Genomic DNA, 8,985 nt, shown 5'->3' on the forward strand with positions numbered 1-8,985 from the left:
ATTATTTCATTATTATGTACATAATAATGATTATTTTATTTCTTTTAGATTTTTATTTTTTATATATGGTGCTTTCATGTGGAAAACACTCTTTTCAGTGTTTTTTTTTTATTTAAGTGTATCAATTTGGAATTGTTGATATTAATATTGTTATCATCATCAAGTATTTGTTAATTACTGTTTGTTATTATGTTTATTATTATTATTATCGTTATTATTATATTCATTATTTTATATTATTGTTGTTACTAATAGTGCTGATTAATGGAGGCAATATGTATGTGCAATTATTATAAATGAATTTTGATACAGTATTCTATTTATTGTGCCTCCTTTCAACAGACCTAATGGTGACACTCAGAATAATGATTGGAAAAAGGTGCACTTTAATTGTCGCTAGTGTTTTCACTGCAATCATTGCTCTGCACACTTGTCCTGATGCAATCGAGAAGGCTGTCTGTTTCGAATGAATCAGCGTTGCCCACAACAGTCGGAGACAGCGTGTAGTGATTTTATGGAATCCAGACTGAAAAGGCATAGTCAGTGTTTGGTCAGACTTTTCGGTGATAAAGTAGCATGGGGGTTAATCCTGAATATTTTAAACAGGGGAATTTGTATTCTTTTCTGTTCTTATTTCAATACATAACATTGATATGCGCCAAAATTTCAAAATTTAGTGTAAAAACAGGGGGCGGGGGAGGGCATTTTGTTACTCTAAAACAACGTCAGAAAGTTATCGATACATGTTTTTTCCTGAAATTGTTCAATCAGCCCAATTATTAACATGTTTAACTTCATCCTTAATGTAAGAAATGAATATCCTACTCTATGTAATAAAAATCCCAATGCAACGAACGTGCTCATTCTTTTTGTCATAGAATTATTGTTTGTTGGAATTGCCTTCCTTTACCTGTGCGTAATGAGAATTTAAATTTCTTTAAGAAATATGTTAAGGAATCGTTCATATAACTTTCTTGTTTGACTATACGTTTTGCTGATGAGTGCTTGTGGATTCCAAACATTTATTGTACAGGAACTCCATTCCTTTTGGTGCCCGTCTCCCCACCCACCAGCAATCTGGATACTCCTTGTTCCTTGGAATTCTCTTTTACTTTCTTTTTTAATGTTTTAATTTTGTATAGTCGTTTTTTATTGTTTATATTGATGTATATATTTATATATTTTTATGGAGAAAATAAATATAATAATAATAATAAATAATTGGGGAGCTTTCGATTTGCGTGAGGACATGATGCTAGAATGGATTCACTTATGCTTGACTGTCCTACGTTCTCGGCACAACATAGATTTGATGAAATTGCATCCTAGAATCCGAGCAACTAAGATGACTTCTTAGTGACGTCATTACGTGCAATCCAAAGGTCCCTATTGTCTGACTTAAAACAATCATAGAAATACACAGTTGTTTTGTTGAGTTATGTCTGTAACAACCATACACTAACCATGTCTGACCAAATAGTTCAATTGTTGAATGTGATAGGCAAATTAATAATAGATATACATTTTGTCTTAGTACATAGAAAATAAAAATTTCTAAAAGGTATTGTGTAGTTTTGTTTTGGTTTGTTTTTAGGAGTCATGGTTGCTGATACAACTGCTGAAATTTTGCCTCATTACCACAGCTAATAGGCCTACTTCACTTCACTTGAATTTCCTGTCAGAGCACCCTAACACAAAATTAATGTGGTCAACCCACAGTCTGATCAGGCTCACTTTCAATATTAGGAATTACTCTCGATTGTGACATACAGGACATGTATTACGCCATTTCATTTATTCGACCATAAGATGATGAATATGTTGAAGAATATGATGATTATAATGGTGAAAATGATATAATACTTTTAAATATACTTATTCATTTAAGAATTGAGAAAGTACAACAAATAAAGTACAACAATCAACAATTCAATTGATCAATTTAATACTGAATTTAGCATTGGTATGTGCAAATTGCTGTCAGAGTAGATATAGATGCTGTTGAATCGGTTACCTTGTTAAGAAGTAAACACCTTTTTTCGGCGTGCTTCTACAAACCAATTATCAATATTTTATTCCATGCGCGTTGAGTGTCTTAATCCTACACAGCGAATTACGGAAGAATTTTTATGGTGACAGGACTAACTGACTATCACCGAATAGTTACTTTAATTGGACGGATAAAGAAAGCAAAGACAATCAGAGTATCCTCCGATTTTATAAGCTCCATTGTTTCTTTGCTGTTTCTGTGTAAACCGTATTGTTCATTGACGTATCATTCTGCAACTTAGGCCAGAGTTATATGATAGGCCTATGTGTGTTACATTCTGTGCAATTTAGTCTTTTTTTCTGTTTAATATTGTACTGGGAAAACAAAACAAAGTTTGTAGGCATCATGTCACACCGTCATTACCATTTTTAACTTTTTGCCGGAGAGAATGTATTGAAATGGACCTATCTGCTGCCTGTGCTGTCTCAATGCTTGTGCGCTGGATATTGTTGCTAAGATGTGGAATCAACAGCGTAAACGTAGCTTGAATTTTTGTGGGACATGCGCGTATTCCTAGGCATGGGATAACACCCCTAATTGGTCAGTTGTGTTCGCATTCTATAGCTGATCACGGTGGCTTGCATCCATTTCTGCCAATATTTGAAATATACTGCCGGTTGGCTTCAAACTATCATATGACTTCAAGTTAAACTCAATTATATGCTTACATACATTATTACGTTATCGATAACATATTTGATTTACTTATGCTTATCATGTTTTCAGTTTCGTTCAGTTCGTTTAGGGAAAAATACAAAGCAACAAAGCAACAAAAACAAGCATATTACATGAACACTAAATATACCGGATCGCAAAATCGATGGTACACATTATTTATGCATTCATTCTGATGCTAAAAAGTAACATTCAAGGACATCTACAGGGTAGATATGCTGAACAGCATGAATCCAGTTATTATTTCCATCAAAGCGCTCAGATGCTCTTCGTTGAATTACATGAGTAATTAATAGCATCAGATTCCCAAAAAGGTATACATTTATCATCCGCTTGCAACAACTACCAATTAGTGTTCGGATGACTGTTGATGGGAGATGTGAATCATTAGCCCTACACGACATTAAAAATTGCATCGTATCAGCAGTTAAATGTGTGTAGATTAACTCACGCTAAGGCTGTTCATTAGAAATGTGAAACCTTGCGAAGTTGAAAGCTAGATACTTAGCAGTGACAGATTGAAGGGGAGGAAAAGCCGACCCCCCCACCCCTCTCTGAAATTTTGAAAATAAAAAAAATTGGAGAAAAAAAAAAATTATTTTCGAATTTGAAATCTGAGAGTGCCATTTCCTGCCATAACCATAAATGTTCTTACCTTAGCCCCTGGTGGGACTCAAGTGGTATTTTTTTGTATAGACCTATGTGTGAAAGTCCCTTCCTGGATCCGCCACTGTTTGGATAACTAATTTCATCCATTAATACATGTACAATATACCGTATGATTCTTTACCCCTTGAGCAAAAGCTTCAATTTATTCGGTCCATTAAAGAAGTGTATCGGTGTTATTGTGTGCTGGACTTGGATTGGGTCTTTTTGTTAATGGCCGACGTAGATCTCGGGTGACACTCCAAGACCATTTATGGCTGGACCCACTGTGAGGAGCAATACATTAAAATACACAGTAAATTCTTCATTCTGTTCTTGAAATATTCTAAATAGGCCGAAGTGTAATGCAGCTTTCTCTATGACATAGGTAAAGTGTAAACATTGCAAATGGTTAATAAAACACCGTACATTAAAATTAAAAAACAATAATAATGTTTATAAATCAAATCAGATAATGTGTCTTTGGGTAAAAACCGATTTTTATATAAAAAACTGACATTTTTTTTTTGTTTTACTTAAAACCACACACCTTTGAGACTAAATAGGTTACATCTGTGCCAGCACTAAATCATGTTCCATGAATTTAAAATAGAAAGGGCCCAGAGAGGGACATTCACTGATGGAAGTTTGGCCTACTACCTCAGCCCCAACGTTGATAACTAGTGCCAATACGCGCACATACACAAGAGAGTGACATTTAGTACTGCGCTTCCAATAGGATCAAATTCCGGACGAAATCTTCAGTTGCTCAGTTGGTTAAGACGTCTCCATATAATCCGTGGCCTTTACCGTTACGCTACCGGTATCATTTACAATAATGAATTGGAAAATTTAATCTGAATTTGCTCGTCTAGGTTGAAATGAAGTGATGGGTCCGTAAGTCGAATAGTAAGTGCCAAACCCACTATGAACAATTAAGGGATTATACAGGCCCGTATCCAGGGGGTTTTTATGGTTCGGGAGAACCCCCCTTTCTAGCAACCACCCCTCCCCCCAGTTTCTGGCAAAACACCCTATTTAAATTTCCCAAATAAGTCCTCCAACCCAACTAATGCACTACAGACTCACCCAGTCACACAGACATTTTCAAACATATCTGCTTTTATAGCATTATTTAGACCCATAAAGCACAGAAATACTCTTGCTTTGGGGGTTTCGCCGACCCCACCGGGGCTTCGACTGTGAACCTCACGCCAGAAAAACCCCCTTGGAAGAACCTGGCTACGGGCCTGTTATAGCGATCTGTATGCCTATTTTTTTGTTTAAACTTCTAGACTTCATGAACTGTAAGCCTACCACCATACCGTCTCGCATCGTGCGGGACGGTCCCGCATTTCAAAGTGATTTTGGATAAAACACGCATTTCAGAAACACATGCGTGATCATAATTTTTGACGCATGTAGAACAAGTCTATGCGTGATAACGAATTATCACAAATTCAGGGGAAAACGTATTTAAAAGAAGAAATTTTAAAAAGCAGCCAACCACGCCCTTAGTAGAATCTATATAGTCGCGTGCGTGCAGTCTGTGCGTATATTGTCACAAAACATTTATGTGACTGGAACTCAGGCCCCTACCAGGGTTCCGCCCTGGATCCCAGCCCCCAACCCAACTGGTGTAGTCACGCATTTAAAATCTCTCAGGTTAGTAAGTATGTAGGCCTACTACTGTGCGGATGCTATACCTTCACTGCATTCAAGTAACCTAAATCTCGGTCTCATTACCAAATTTTATGTGACAAACAAATGTAATATGCCCGTATTTGGATGTAATATGACATAATTAACATCATTATGCCCATGTATGGGCACATCAATCAAATATTATGCCCATGTATGGGCACATCAATCAAATATTATGCCCATGTATGGGCACATCAATCAAATTTTTCACATCAAGTTTGATAGTGTGGACAGAGTTTAATATTTAAAATTGTCGTGTTTTAGTATTTGTGCTCTCCTAAGTAACTCACCTTAATTCGTAGGCAACATAACTTATGAAGGCCCACTACACGCACACACAAACTGTGAGCTGATTGGTCCGTTGCCGCGTTAAAAGCGTTTTCTCGCGCACATGCCTCATAGGTCAGTTCCAAATTACTCTTCGCGTCTCAGAACTAAAACTGACTACATTAGCTCTTATCGATGAGCGTTTGTTCGTCATTATTTATGGATTTAATCATTTTTTGACAATGGGTGTCGCCGTACATACACCATCAATTATTATAGGCGTAATGTTTCATATAATACAACGCGTTGCTTTATCTCATATTGATCAATCTCGTTTTCATTCATACACAAGTGAACAATAGATACAAAAAACCCCCCAAAAAACAAATGATCGACATAATTATTACGTGATTACTCATTTGCATAATTCGATTCGTGTTCTATTTCTCTCATGCGTTATAATAGCTACAACCATGGGCTTTGTACCGAGCGCGCCATTCACCCAATATGGGTTTCAACAATGCTTGCCATATAAAACAGAGAAATAATGATCGGCAGAGGGCATGCTACAATAAGTTTATAATGTATGAAGGTAGAATTAATTGCAGTGACCCATGATAATACAGCGCTGGATTGACAGTGATTCAGCTAACGTGAAGGGGATCAGTCTGTCTGGTAGGCGGGCAAGAATTTCGATAGGCGGATGAATCATATTTGTCAAACACCGTCTATTAATATCACACGAAAGAAAGTTGGATCTTGCATTACTAGTCCTATTGCCACTTTCATCTGTTCCATCTTGAGAGAAAGGTTGGAATAAATAGACGCGGTGCTAAAGTGACATAATATACAAACAGAAAATCAGATCGGGGAGTCGTGTCAAATGCTGAATGGATATTTATCTTCTTTCGCTGCACATGAAAATAGGATTAATATAAGGCCTAATCGTTTGATCCATCATTCATACAGGTGAGTTTGAATGAAAGGGTTTAGTAACTGCGGCAATCTGATTAAGATCCGGCCCGCATGGTGAAAGTGAAATGCTGACTAGCATCTAGTGAGATTATAATGTGATACCACTTTTCTGTACGTGTATGGATAGGTCTATATCAGGATGTATAAGAGACAGATTTATGGCTGGACCCACTGTGAGGAGCAATACATTAAAATACACAGTAAATTCTTCATTCTGTTCTTGAAATATTCTAATACATTCATTTATGTAGTTTTTTTTTTGTTTTTTTTTTTGCGAGGAACTACTTTTACATTATGGCCTATTCGATATTTTCTTATTCAGTGTTTTCCTCAGTGACACCTAACATCACAAAGTGCATCACACCCACCATTGTTTTCCCCATAATGTATTATGATAGATTGCTTTTATAGTCCGCCAGTCGATGTTTTGTCTTACTAACTTTCTGTAAGTACTATAAGTTTTGGTGTATCAATGCAGCAGTCTTTCTAGCTTTCATAAGTCATGGAGTTTTTTTTCTCATGCGCACACTAATGATATTTGCGTAACACACTGGTTACGAACATTGATTATTTGTAATATTTGTATATGCAACTAAATACTATAGGTCTAATGTGTTTTAATATTAATTTAGGACCATGTATTTATAGAAGGCTGGCTAAACCATCATGTGATTGTAGGCCATTACTTAAAAAAAAATATTGGAGGCCTTAGCCGCATAAATTCTGCTACTTTATAATCTTATTTATTCATAAGTTGCACCGACCATAACTCAAATGTGTCTTAGGTATGCCCGTATTTTTAGGAAATAGGCCATGCACTTATCCGATTAATCATTCCCATACAATAGAGTAGGCAATCTACTTGTGTGCATTGTACGTCTGATTGTCTATCGATGGGCGATGAATCACTCACACATAGATTACCCATCAATGTATTTAACATAGATTTCGGGATGTCCATGGGATACCATTCTTGATAAGACCATTGGCGACTATTAATGTACACTCCATGGCTAAAAAACAATTTTAAGTTGAGAATGCATTATAAAGAAGTTACTTTAAAGTGTAGTTTTAAATACCATTAGCTTGCATTCACAGAGTGCTCTTCTTCAGGTGAAAGAAGAGCATTGTGTGGTCGAATTGCCGAATAAAACCATTTTAAAGTAGGCCTACTACTATATTTTAAAGTGTTCTTTTACTGTTTCATTGTTTTATTTACTATTATCAGACATCCATTTTGACTTCAGTTTTGTCTAACAATTGGAATCGTAACTTGCTTCTTAACGTGTTTTTCAACACGTAACCACATTAGGCCTATGCGCCTAATTTTATATCCAGGTGTAATTTAAATAATTTATTAATATAAACCAACACTCGATCTTTCTTCAGTCGTTAAGGAGCTAATACAAGTTTGTTTAATCTGTTGCCTTTGTTAAGCGACTGTTTAGACTGGCATTCAACATTTGTCAGCAAAACTGTTCTTACGGTTTACTGGGCATTTCCAAAGGCAATGACATGGGGCTGAGTACGATTGTTGCGCTCGCAATTTCACGCAGCACTTAGTATCAAAACATAAGGTTATTCATTCACTTTGGCATGAGTTGTCGCGAACCATGAACATTTTGTCGGCAATCATCAACTGTTTATAAGAGCTATCGAAACGACTGTCGACTACGTTAAGTCCCAACGCAGCAAGCTGGCGAATCTCCAACACGTGCGCATAGGCGATACGTGTCAAGTTAACCAATGGATATCATTCTGATTTAACCAACCGGTACAAATTATTTTAAGGTAAACTAACCTCCAAAGAGATTGTATTAACAATAATAGCTCATAAAAGAGAGTGTGGATTGCACGTAGCATCAACTAGTAGCGTTAAAACCGTAAGATAACAAATCCACGTGTCCGCCAATTACAGGATATCTTGTGTGCACGATTCAACTTTAATTGATGATGATAGACATAGTAATGATAGTGATGATAATAATAGGCCTAATAATGATAACAATAATTATCATTATTGATATTTTTTATAGTACCCTTATACAATAATAATAATAATAATAATAATAATAATAATAATAATAATAATAATAATAATAATAATAATAATAATAAAACAGTCATGATTTATAATGGCATAGCTGATATCAGTCTTAATTACGTTAATGACTGACGGCACAGATGGTGCACAATTACTTTCGTTTCAATACATATTTTGCTGGTAGAATGGAGGACGTGTGTGTATGAATTAACGACGCTAGACCTTCCAGTGTAGCCTATCCGGTGTTGAAACTGCCTGGGCGTACCGTGTAATAAAAATACTAAGCCTTCGGACAGGCCTAATACTGGATAATGTAATATTCGACCTCGAAAAATGATGATATTCGAAATGATTATTATTGTGCTGGCCTTCACAAGCAGCCAATAGTCCAGTCCGAAATGTAGCAATATCAGAGGTTGCATTTTTTTTGCTATATTTTTTAAAAATTGGATATGATGTAGAGTAGACATTGATAAATCAAAAAAGTATGTGCAAATTTTTTTTTTTCATACGTAAGGGGGGTTGCCAGCAGTTTCAAAATGGCCACCATTTTTTCCTAAAATTGTCACTAATACTGTAAGTTTATGTCATTAAAATGCAGTATTCAATTGGAAATTCACTCATA

At 35.9% G+C, this 8,985-nt stretch overlaps 1 protein-coding gene across 2 annotated transcripts in view; it reads left to right on the forward strand.

Moving 5' to 3' along the window:
- Window positions 1-5,876: 5,876 nt before the first annotated feature.
- Window positions 5,877-8,985, forward strand: part of LOC117100501 — a 17,325-nt gene continuing 14,216 nt past the window's right edge. The window contains exon 1 of one of the 2 annotated variants that reach the window (XM_033240226.1): window positions 5,877-6,310. The gene's annotated coding sequence lies outside the window, so the exon portion shown is untranslated. Of the gene's footprint in view, window positions 6,311-7,939; window positions 8,108-8,985 lie in introns of those variants that run through there. The other variant, XM_033240230.1, reaches the window with a different exon arrangement.

This window comes from Anneissia japonica, unplaced genomic scaffold, assembly GCF_011630105.1.
Source record: "Anneissia japonica isolate Jap-2015-1 unplaced genomic scaffold, ASM1163010v1 scaffold685_len2926416_cov193, whole genome shotgun sequence".
NCBI lineage: Eukaryota > Metazoa > Echinodermata > Crinoidea > Comatulida > Comatulidae > Anneissia > Anneissia japonica.